Source organism: Cupressus sempervirens, chromosome 5 (assembly GCF_028749045.1).
Source record: "Cupressus sempervirens isolate cs-2001-9-10 chromosome 5, ASM2874904v1, whole genome shotgun sequence".
Classification (NCBI taxonomy): domain Eukaryota; kingdom Viridiplantae; phylum Streptophyta; class Pinopsida; order Cupressales; family Cupressaceae; genus Cupressus; species Cupressus sempervirens.
In genome coordinates this window covers 337,979,347-337,992,539 of record NC_143122.1, presented here as the reverse complement: position 1 = coordinate 337,992,539, position 13,193 = coordinate 337,979,347, and positions in this window count along the sequence as shown.

The following is a 13,193-nucleotide window of genomic DNA, read 5'->3' as shown; positions in this document are numbered from 1 at the left end:
CCACCTTAGTGATGCATGACCTTTCAACCTAGCGACTGCAATCTTAACCTTTCTATTATCAAGAGTGTTTTCATACTCAAAGAACTTCTCCATATCAAAGATCCAATCCAACACAACATTGGTGTCCAATTTTCCATCATAAGGAGCAAGTTCTATAGTAGGCTTTGAATTTTTCCTAGATAACACTTGCAACAATCTTTCCTCATTTTGGTCTTCTTCAGGTTTTGGATTATGGTTTGGTGTTAATGCTTCATCATCACTTACATCATCAAGATGTGATCCTCTCCCCTGGGCTATCTCCACAGCATCTAGTCTAGCTGCAATTTGTCTCAACTGATCTAATATAGCATGATCAACATTTCTTCTACCACAAACCATCTTTACAAATCAGGTTCATGCAAGATCATAACTCTAAAAGTTATAGGTCAAATCTACAAATCTGCCACCCTACAACCAAATCAATATCAGGATTCTACATGATCCAATCTCCACAAGGATGAACCTCAAGCTCTGATACTAACTGACACAGGCAATAGATGAATAACTAGGGCCAAAGGCTCACCCAGTTATCCAAACCACCCTGCAAGAGTTAACAAAATGGAAGCAAACACAAGGAAAAACAACCAAAGGAGGAAGAAAAGAGAATACTTTTATTGATTCATCAAAATATCTTCATACATGCCCAACTATAAGGCCTTCTAGGTTATGACCAATTACAATACATTCATATACAAAGATCCAATAGAAAATTCGCACCTTCAATTCTACTCTAAAATCCTCTTCACTAAAACTTACCTAACCCTAAGCCAAAACACTCAATATATATATTTGCCAAAACAACTTACTGATCATTCTAGAATCATTACATAAGAGGAAGGCCGACCCAAGAATGGTTAGAACTCATTCCAAGAAAAGATCTTAAAATAAATGTCATGAATGAAATAAATCCTACAAGTTGGTTCACAAAATCACGTCTAAATACTAACACTTGGCATACACTGGGTAACTCAGCACATGAAGAAACACTCAGCATACACTAAGTAACTCGACACATGAAGAAAAACTCGACATACACTGAGTAGCTTAGCACATGAAGAGTCACTCGGCATACACTGGGTAACTCGACACATGAAGGAATTGTTATAGTAACTCGACACATGAAGAAATGAGAACTGCTAGGCACATCAAGGAAACTGCATTGCTAGGCACATGTTACTATTGCTAGGCACATGTTACTAGAAATTGTATTGCTAGGCACATCAAGGAAACTGCATTGCTAGGCACATGAAGGAAACTAGATTGCTAGGCACATGAAGGAAACTGGATTGCTAGACACATGAAGGAACTGCTAGGCACATGAAGGACTATTAAGAACATGAAGGAATTGCTAGGCACATAAAGGACTGCTAGACACATGAAGGACTACTAGGCACATGAATGAACTGCAAAATGAACAAAATGAGTAGGATAACAAGGCAACCCAAGATGCTCCTACATCATATGCAAAACAATCAATACAATGTCCAAATACCTAGCCATCACAATAAAACTAATGCTATCACACTTTTAGCTGGAACTAAACCATGAATTTAGAGACAACCTCATATATATACCCCATTAGGGTAGTCACTTGATGTAATATTTGAAAAACTAGCCAAGGATAATCTTGTTCAATATCTACAAACACAACCCTTGGAACCTAATCAATCTAGAGCATCTTAGTATAAGGATAATGAGTTCTGCAAATTCCATGATGTCAAAGAACATATGATGGGGACACAACCCAAGAACAGAATGGGCACAACAGAAAAGGGAAATTGTATTAACTGAAAAATAAGCTAGTATATTCAGTACAAAGAAAATAAACTTCAAAACATGCCCTAAGGGCTTACAATAGCATAAATGTGGAGATAATTTCTCCTTTCAGTACCTCCTCTCAAACTCCACTCCGAACTGCCTATTACAATGCCAAAAATCTCCTTAAATAGACCCCAGAGGGTTAAGGACTAGGAGTACATTCTAGAAAGTTCTAGTAGGCATCCACCGACCAAATAGAAGGTTCAAGAAGCTGCATTAGAAGTCGATGCAAATCTAGAAGAATCCAGAAACGGTAACCGAACTTTTGGGAGGCATAACTTTTGAACCGTAGCTCTGATTGACAAACCGTTTACATTTTTGGAAAGCTCTCAAAGCACTCTATAGACTTATGGACAAGCTTCACTCATCCCCCATTTTTTGGCCCTTTTTGAGGTCATTTAATGCCCCTAACCTAACTTTGAAGCATTCTTAGGAGGTCTCCAAAACTTGAAAAACTACAATAACTTTCAAACTATGGGGCCTTTTGACCTGATTCTTTTTCTAGAATGCTCTAAATCAAAATTACATACATCTGGCCAATTCACACCTTCTAGTTTACCAAAATGATGGCCCAATTACATACTCCTATTTTTTCGAGATTTACTAGCACACTGATAGTGGAACTATGAGAGTTGGAACCTTTATTTGACCCAAATGGGTGTCCAAAAATGAAAACACATGAAATAGAAACTAAGTCTAAGTACATTTTTTTGGGTGACACAGGATTGCCCTTATACCTCTGGATGCTCCTGCATCAACATACCACCCTCAAATGCATGCAACTCATGGATTATGTCCAAGATCTTATTGACTAGAAAGAGAACATAGTAGGGGCACAAGCTTCAACCAATGCAGGGTTAATGATATATCAAAATACTTTTCCTCCTCATAACACAAACATAGGAAAAGCACCTACAAATGCTCTTGCCAACAAACCCAACAATGCTCAAAATAAACAAGGTGATATCCAAGATAAGTCTCAAAACTATACCTCAACATACTTGGACTATGGGAGCCTTATCAGCCGCATATCACTAGTTGAGCCATCTATTAATGTTATAAACATCAAAGGCCCAGATACCCAATGTGCAGTTACTACTCGACGAACTTGACTCAATATAGCTAGCCCATCTGTATCCATACCACCAAGGCCACCTACATCAAGAGCAACATCATCAGGATCACCCCCATTTGGACCACAGTATAATATCTTGGAACACCTTGGAAACATGCCAGCTTAGATTTCCATTCTAGATCTCTTACAAACAAGCCCACTTTATCGAGAGATCCTTGATAGTACTCTCCATGAATCACACGTCACCACTAACATAAATGCCACTGAGTTCTACAACTTGGTCAGTCATCTTTCTACATCATGTGATTTTTCCTTCAAGACCTCCAACATCCTAGTAGTTGAACCTAATCATATACTTCTACTTTGTATAACTATCATGATTTTTGACTTTACAATCAAAAGGGTCATGATAGATAATGGATTGGCTTTAAATCTATGTACTTTAAAATTAATCAAACAAGAAGGATACACTAAGGCAAATATCATTAATGAGGTAATCACCACCAAAGCATATGACAACTTGGAGCACACCACTAAAGGAACCATCTTGCTCCCTCTCGGAATCAGTCCCACCACTCAGGAAATAGTTTGTCACGTAGTTTATCTTAACTTCCATACAATATCCTACTTGGTTGGCCTTGGATTCATGCCATGAAGGTCATTCAATCCACCTACCATCAGTGCATCAAATTCTTGCATAATGGCACTGAGATAACCATTCACGCAGATCCTAAACCCTTTGCTTATTGCAATGTGGTCGAAGCTTCATGCACTAACCATTGTCCTGGAACCAAAATTGGCCACACCATGGCTAGTTCATTTGGCACCTACTACAATCCAAATACCATTTTATCCTCCACTCTTTCCATAGTTAAGATCAACTACCAAGGTTGTGGTGAATATAGTCTCACAGATGCCTTTACTATCAGTGCTCTACCACTTGATTTGCATACTCAACGACGCCTGACACATCAAGGGCCAAGGTTAGATACCACCTCTAAACTCAGATAAATGGGCCCTACCACATTTATCACCAATAGTATCCTTAATGGAGAGGAAACCTCTCCAGACATTAGCACATGGCTATATAAAGAGCCACCTCCAAAAAGTGAAGAATTTCTTGATAAACTTAAACAAAAGTACCCATGGTCACATTACCTTGCCACTGAATAATGAGATTATCAAGGAGGTGGTCTAAGCTATCTAGAATCAGGTATTAGGCAGCCTGTAGATTCATACTAAGAAAAGAAAAAGAAAGGCTTAGGCTATAGACTCCCTGTAACTGGGGGCACTACAAAAGAAGGCCATGCCTTCACAAAAATCCAAAATAGTCTCATTGAGGTCAAAGAAATTCCCAAGGAAGTAGAAAAGAAATCCTACGACGATATTTTCCTTGACAAAATTATCTTAGGAGCCTCTATGTTCTACCAATTATCCCTAAATCTTATAGACCTACCACTTGCTCACCCCGAAATCATTGATAGAGACCAACTAAGTGTTTTCCATGTTGACGAATTCTCTACAGAGAACACACTCCTTAAATTCATGGGGGCAAAAACATTGCATAAATGACCACCACCACCATCAGCATATGTCTACAAACTAGATCCAGTAGGTTACTTTAGGGAGGAGGAAATCTCTAGTTGCAAAATTGAGTTGAAAAATGAAACAAGAAAACAAAAAAGTAAAAGAAAACAATCCTCTGGTAAAAAATCCTCTAGGGCACTATTGGATGATTCAAAAAATGAAATGAAAATAAAGGATGTATCTAATGATGAAAACCTCTCAGAGGCACCCAAGGATGGAGATTTCATCCTTCCCCCAAAGTACCATAGGCCTCCCATATCTTCAATCTTGACAGAGGAAACTAGACTAGTCAATATCAGTCTGACTAAGATAGCACATATCACATATATCGCAACATCTCTACCACCTAAGTAGGTGGATCTTCTCATTGAAGTCCTCCATTAAAATGTTGGTCACTTTGCATGGTCCTATCAAGACATGCCGGGGTTGGACCCCAAGTTAGTAGTACACCATTTGGCCATGGATCCAAAGACAAAAGCTGTCAAGCAAAAGTTCCATAAGATGCACCCCAAAGTTTCTTTGTTAGTTAAAGTGGAGTTAGAAAAATTAATAGAGATAAAGATCATTTTCCCAATTCACCTCTCAGAATGAATCTCTAACATGTTACCTATCACAAAACCTTTTGGTGATATCAGAATTTGCACAGACTTCAAAGATCTCAACAAGGCTTGTCTAAAGGATGATTTCCCATTACCAAAAATAGACATGATTTTTGATCTCACTATAAGCCATGAGCTCTTATAACTCATGGATGGTTTCTCTGGATACAATCAAATTCAGATAGCAGAGGAAGACCACCATAAGATAGCATTTACCACACCTTGGGCGACATTCTATTATAACATGATGCCATTTGGGCTAAAGAACAATGAGGTAACATATCAGGGCACCATGACAACCATCTTCCATGACCTAATCCATAAGACTCTTAAATATTGTGTAGATGATATTTTAGTCAAATCTCTTAATGCCCTTGATCACTTATCTCATCTTGAGGAAGTGTTTGATTGATTGGCTAAATATCATCTCATGCTCAATCCTAAGAAATGTGTCTTCGATGTTCCCTCGAGAAAGCTCCTGGGATTCATTGTATCACGATGTGGTATTGAGATTGATTCTAAAAAGGTTAAGGCCATCATGGATATGGCCCCTCCTAAGACACTCACTCAACTTTGTTCTCTTCAAGGGAAACTACAATCAGTTAGACGATTCATCTCCTAGCTCGTTGATAAGTGCCAACCATTTACACATCTACTCAAAAAGGATCAGACCTTGAGGTGGGACCCCATTTTCCAATGCAACTTTGAGCTCATCAAGCAATACTTGGCTAACCCACCTATCTTGGTTCCTCTGATTGTAGGATGTCGGCTCATATTATACAGTACAACTACTCCCATAGCCTTAGGTGCACTTCTAGCACAACTTGATAATGAAGGAAAGGAAAGGGCTATTTACTACATCAATCATACTTTAGTTGGATATGAGCTCAATTACACAGTAATGGAAAAAGATTTCTTAGTCGTGGTATTTTCCACCCAAAAGTTGCATCATTACATGTTAAGTCACACTATGCAACTAATATCCAAAATTGATCCATTAAAGTATATGTTATCATGCACAATACTCACAGGGTGCTTGGCAAAATGGGTCATGCTTCTCAGTGAATTTGACATCCAATATATTGACAGAAAGGCCATTAAATGCCAAGCTATAGGAGATCACTTGGTAGATGCACCTTTGGTTCTGGATCACCCTCTTATTATGGAATTCCAAGATGAACACCTCTATTTAATAGAAGAACAACCATCCTGGAAGTTATACTTTGATGGATATTATACATCCCATGGCTCTAGAGCCAACATACTCTTGGTCACACCTCAGGGAGATTACATTCCTAAATCTTTTAAACTATAGTTTTAGTGTACCAACAACATCTCAAAGTATGAGGCCCTTATTGTAGGACTCAAGATAGTAGTTGAGTGGAACATCACAAAGCTACAGGTCTTCGAAGATTTACAACTCATTATCAAATAGGTTTTAGATGAATATCAAACCAAAGATGAAAAGTTGCAACCTTACAAAGAGTTGGTAGATCAATTGAAGTAACATTTTACTTAGCTTTAGTTCCTATAGATCCCTAGATTGCAAAATAAGGTGGCAGATGCCATGGCCACTATTGGCTTGCTTTTAGAGATCTCGTAGGAGACTACATAGTATGAATTCTTAGTTGAGCAACTACACAAGCCTACATATGAGAATGATGAATCAACACAAGTCTGCATCTTGGTTGGTCCCCAATCCCCATGGTATCATGAAATTCATGCTTACCTACAAAATGGTATCATATCTCCCCATCTCACATGAACTCAATACCAAAACCTTATTTGCAGAGCATCCCATTATAATATTATAGCTCAAACCCTATATCATTGTGGCTATCATGATACTCTTAATGTTTAGACCAGAACAAGGTTGTAATGGCTCTAAAAGAAGTATAGGTTAGACTTTGTGGTGCTCACATGAGTGGGATAGTTCTAGCTAAGCAAATCCTATGGGCAGGATATTATTGGCCCACCCTAGAGCATGATGCATGTGACTTTGTAAAATGGTGTCTACCTTGTCAACAACATGCTAACTTAATCCAAGGCCCAGCACAAGATCTCCAACCTATTGCACCACCACGGTCATTTGCATGTTGGGGGTTTGACCTTATTGGTGTTATTGCACCTCTCTCTTCAGAGGGACACAAGTGGATAATCATCGCCACTGATTATTTCACTAAATGGGTAGAAGTAGTCCCCCTTGTCACTGCCACAGGAGTTCAAATGTCCAAGTTTATTCTTTATCATATCATATGTCACTTTGGCATCCTAGCTACCATTTTTACTGACCATGGAGGTAATTTTGAAAATCTCAATATGGAGGAATTGTGCACTTCCCTTCATATCCATCACCATTTTTCTAGCTCATACTTCCCACAAGGTAACATTCGGGTGGAGGCAACTAATAAAACCCTACTCAAAATCCTAAAGAAAGTTGTCAATGATTCTGATTGTGATTGGCATTTACAAATTAACCCCACCCTATGGACCTATTGCACCTCCTTTCGTACATCCATAGGCACAACCCCATACTCCCTAGTTTATGGTGCTGAAGTAGTATTACCTATTGAAGGTGAACTCCCATCCCTGTGAATTTCTTTGTGGGGCTAGATATCAGATAAGGATTATAGAGTGGCTAGGCTTACCCAACTAGATTTACTTGATTAAAAAACATAATAGGCCTATGACCACCTCATGGTCTACCAGAATCACCTCAAGAACAATTTCAATAGGAAGGTCCATTTGCACCAATTTCAAGAGGGAGACATGATCCTCAAAGAAAACATGAAGGTACAAGTTGACCAAGAAAAGAAAGGTAAGTTCAAACCCACATAGATTGGTCCTTATGTAGTCACAACCTCTTTTGGTTCAGGGGCCTATCAGCTATCCACACTTGAAGATGAAGTCTTGAATGATCCCACCAATATCATTCACCTCAAGAAATTCTATGCCTAAAAATCATTAGTGTATCCTAGCCCCTCAAGGAGTAGAAAGTAGAAGAGAAGAGAGAGGGAAAAAAATTAGTTAAGAGAAATAAGCATCCAATGGTGAAAACTTGGCAATTCAAGTGCCTTGGATAGGTACCCTAATGAAAACCTAGCAATTAGGCACCAGGTGTACATAGCTTTTCTATTATCTATCAATGACTTGCATCTCACTCATCACCCTTTCACACCTCATCTTCCCATTGTTCAAGGTGTTCCAAGAAGTTTCACACTCCATGACCTCATGCCATATTGCTCAGCACCCTACCTGGATCATCTATTCTACTATATTCTGACGTAGCTATCCTACTCTTGTACCCTACCATGTGTGTCATCTCTTGTGTATCATATCCTTGTAACAACAACAATATCATATATATCATATCCCTGTAACAACAATAGTATCATATGTATCATATCTCTATAACAACAACAGTATCATATGTAACAACAATAGTATTTTGTGTATCATATCCTTGTAGCACTAGCAATATTAGACATATCATACTGATTTAATATTAAATGTATTCTATCAATACTATCTCCTCATCCTAAGCTTTTCCCCATTGTACACATACCTACTATTGTATTCTATCATATGTTCCAAAGTCCCCATCCATTGTATAGTCATGCTTGTACATTTTTTGAGTCTTATCATGACACCCCGTGTCACTAGCCCATCATCTATAGGAAAGACTCATTGTCCATTTTTCCACTATCCTAAATGTACTATCACTGAGTCCTTTTTTAATTTTTTCATCCTTGTACCTATATTCAATCCATCATTTCTAGTTATCCCAATCTCTTTGGCAAAAGGTTACTTTTTTGCACATTTGTTCTTTCTTTTGATCTTTCATTTTATCTTTTATATTTTGATTGGTCATTTCCAGGTGATTTTAGTTGTTCCCTCTTCATGGTCACCATGGTCTTCCATATCATGGTGTGTTTTGACTGGGGAAACTCAAAAACATGGTGTCAACCGCAATCTTTTTCTACTTGTGAGTCAGTCAGCCATCACCCTTGGATATCCCAAAAATGTTTTCATTTATGATCACATGATGTAGTTGAGGACTATCATTTTCTTTTGGATTACCCAACATCATTTCCACACTAATTTATATAGGACTCATGTGTGATGCTAGGGCAATCCTTACATGTTTGTTCAAGTCAGTCCTATGTAATATTGGGGAAAAGGCCTTGACGTTCCTAGTAACCTTGGCATATCCCTAATATTCCTATATCAAATAAAGTTCTCACACCACATGGTGGTACTTCTTTATGAAGTACCTCACCCTCAAGCTTTTGATATATACCCTCACTCTCACTTGTTTCTCCCATACAAAGAAATGCTTTGTTCCTATCACCCTCACACACATCACACTAGTCTTGTCCTATAAACGCACCTTGCCTCTCTCTCTCTCTCCCCTTTCCCTCAAAAAAAATCTCTGCTCCTATCCCCTTTTCCTGTCTTTCCCAAAAACTCCTACCCAATCCCCTCCCTTTAGACCTCCTACACTCATTGTGTGTTTTCAAGTTGTGCATACCCTTTCCCTCCTTATACCAAGGTCATAACCTATTAGTGATATGTTGCACCATCCTCGAAAATGGTGCTACTGATTGAAATCTATCGATTCTATTTCCTTTTCTTCAACACATTTTGTTCATCTTCATTAATCATACTATTGCCCAACTCTCATCCCTCAGTTAAGGTTTCACCATCATCCAAAGGCATTCTTTATCATCAATCGTTATCTTAATCCTAGGTGCATTTACCCTATTTTCTCTCATCATGGCTAGCATTTTTTTATTTTTTTCAATTCATTTCCCATCATCATTTTCTTAGTGATCATGTTTCTCATATTTTTCAAAGATTCATTCTTTATCATCATTAACCATCATAGTTTATGTTGTTTTCCATATTCCTAAATCATAGTTTTCAGTTCCTTGATCATTTTTTATCCTCATCACTTATGTTTATTTGTATTATCCACCATCATAGTGTTAAATATATTTACCATATTGAATCCTCGTAGTTTGTGTCCATTTATCATGTCTATTATCATAGTTAGGATTTATCTTTTCATGTCTCACCATCATCAATTAATGTCATTTCTTACATGTTAGGTATATTTCTCATGTTTGATCATCCTAAACCTTTAGTTCATTTATCCTACGTTTTGAGTTCATTTATCATAGTTTATCATCATGATTGGCATTCATTTTTAATATGTTTTATTATCATAAATCTCATGTTCAAATTATCATAATTTGAGTTCATTTTATCCTAAAATCATTATCATGGCTTATGTTCCTTTTATCATTTTGTATCATAGTTTCAAGTCTCTTGTTTAAAGCATAGCTTATCCTCATAAGTTCACATGCACTTTTATTTTCATTTCTCATCCTACCTTCATGTTTCATTTCTTAGGTCATGTTTTTTATCATTATTCTTTTCTCAAAACATTCATTTCCAAATTATCTTTTCCCACAATTCATACATATCACATTCATTTCTTAGGTTTGTCTTTTACTTATTTTCTCAAGTTATCATAACAACAGAGCATTATCAATAAAATATTTTCAAAATCTCATCATAAGGCTTATTACATCCTGCATCATAAATATATCAAACACTATCCATCATAAATCACATCATAAAAGACACATCCTGCATCATAAATCATATCCTGCATCACAGCCTATCAACACTATCCATACAAAATACATCATAATGCCCATCACATCATGCATCATAAACTAGCAGTACAATCAAATCCTATCATCATCAAACATCATATCTTGCAGCATAACATAATCAGTGGTATCCATACAAATGCCATCATTAGCAACATATCCTACATCACAAACTATCAATCACATCATATATCTAATAAACATCACATCTTGCATCCAAAACACATCAGTCTCTTGTGCACATCTAAAACCATCTACATCATAAACATAAGTATGGCATCATACATCCATAGATCCATATCCCACCCCAAAGAATGATATGCTCTATATAGCTCTCATTCACAAAGAATAAAGAATCAAATCACCCATCCCTACAAAAATCTCAAATGTCAATCATCATTCAAATATTCAATGTCCATATCATACAAATGAATCCTATTAATACATTAGGTTTGCACCCACAAAATAACATCAACCTATAGATCCAAACAATAATATATCAAAAACCAACATATCACAGATTTCCCTCTTCTGTCGCCTCCTCATCATGAGACTCATAGGTGTCCCTCTCTACCCCTGGCACTGCTGGTGGTGGAGGTGGTGGCCTCATCCATCCTCCTCCTATATTGCAGCCTCTACCCATTGTCATAGACCTCTCACTACATATATGCCATGTCTGGTTGCTCGTGCCAACTCCCCTGCCACCATGACCACCCTAGTCACCTACGCTCGGCCTACTAGCCTCAGCCACTGAAACTAGTCTTGGTACTCCTATGTGGAGTTTGCATATGTTGCCTCACCAAACCAATCCCACTATTATGGCTCTAACTCCTACTAGGCCTAAAGTAACCCCTCCCTCTGCAGTGCTTCCCATACATAGTCACTAGCTCCTGAGTCGCTCGTTAGTACTAGTTTAGCTCTCCTGGAGCCACCTAGACCCATCCAAACTATCGCAAGGCCCTATTTGGCTAGTACTGCTCTGTAATGTACTCCCAGCACCCAAAAATGAAACATGGCAATATTGTATATGAAAAATACTGTCCCTCCTCCACCCATGGCCCCAAACCCTTATATGGTCTCCATACCACCACCCTAATCTTATCAATCTGAACTAGCCAGTAGTCCACATCCTCTATATGGTGGTAGGTCAAAGGCTCTCCCAACTGTAAGCCACTGGCTCATCTGCCTACTTATCTCTCCATCCAATTGGCCTAAATGTTGCAATATGCTCCCATGCCCAAATTTGTAATAGTGTCGGGAACCCTATACTCCTCCCTTGCCATCCTGCTCCCTGATATACAATCTGATGCAAATCTTGATATAACTTTACTAGCATCAAATACCCCCACCCTATCGGGACTCCCACATCCACTATCCACATAATAATTGGTATCAGTGCCAGGGTGACTCTTGTCCCACTTGTATCTGGGTAATGTACCCCGATACTAATCAACACACATAGAAACAAATCTGCCTCTCCATGGCTACTCGGTCCAAATGCTCATCCAATGCAAACTATCCTCTTTGAATTTGAAATGCAACTCTCAACCCTACCAACCCCTACACTACTACCTCTGGAGTCATCTCTCTCATCACCATCACTGGCATCCCCACACTAGTAATCTAAAAATCATGTATGCATCCTCCAATGTCACCATCATCTCCCCTATAGGCAAGTGAAATATGTCTGTCTCGTTGTGCCACCGCTCACACAATGTTGTCACCATGTTCATATAGGTGCATGTGTGGGGCAACCTCGCTAAATATTCTAGACCAATGCCCTCAATCCTCACCTAATCCATTGGCGTTAACTGCTCTCCAGCACGTAGTACCATTGCCTATTGCTCATGTGACGCCAGAGTGTCTAGAGACCACTATACACCAAAACTAATTGCACATCAATATTCCTTTTCATAATTTGCATACCCTAGCTTTATGCCCATTCCCCTATCAAACCCCTTTTTTTTTTGCACCCTTTCCCTTTTCTCGTATTCCTACCATCGCGTTCCTATGACGGATAACAAATTTTCAATCCCATGGACCAATGATCCTACGAGATCACTCTTTGACTTTTGACCTCTCAACCAATTTGACCCACATTCCTGCATAGGCTAAACCTTGTGATCCCAAAAACCAATGTTCTCATGGGATTACATTTGCAACTTCCCCTCCTAGTCAACCCTATCTCATTCCTACATTGACCCATTCCCTATCACGAGATCACGTTCTCACAACCCGATTTGCATTTTTCTTGGTGGGATCATATTCTCGCTACTCTCCCCACAATCCCACAAAAAATTTCTACCCCAAATTTGTGATCCCACGAAAATCTTTTTTCATGCCTATTTTGATTGTTCCCCTAGCCATTTTTACAGGATTGTGATCCCACCGATC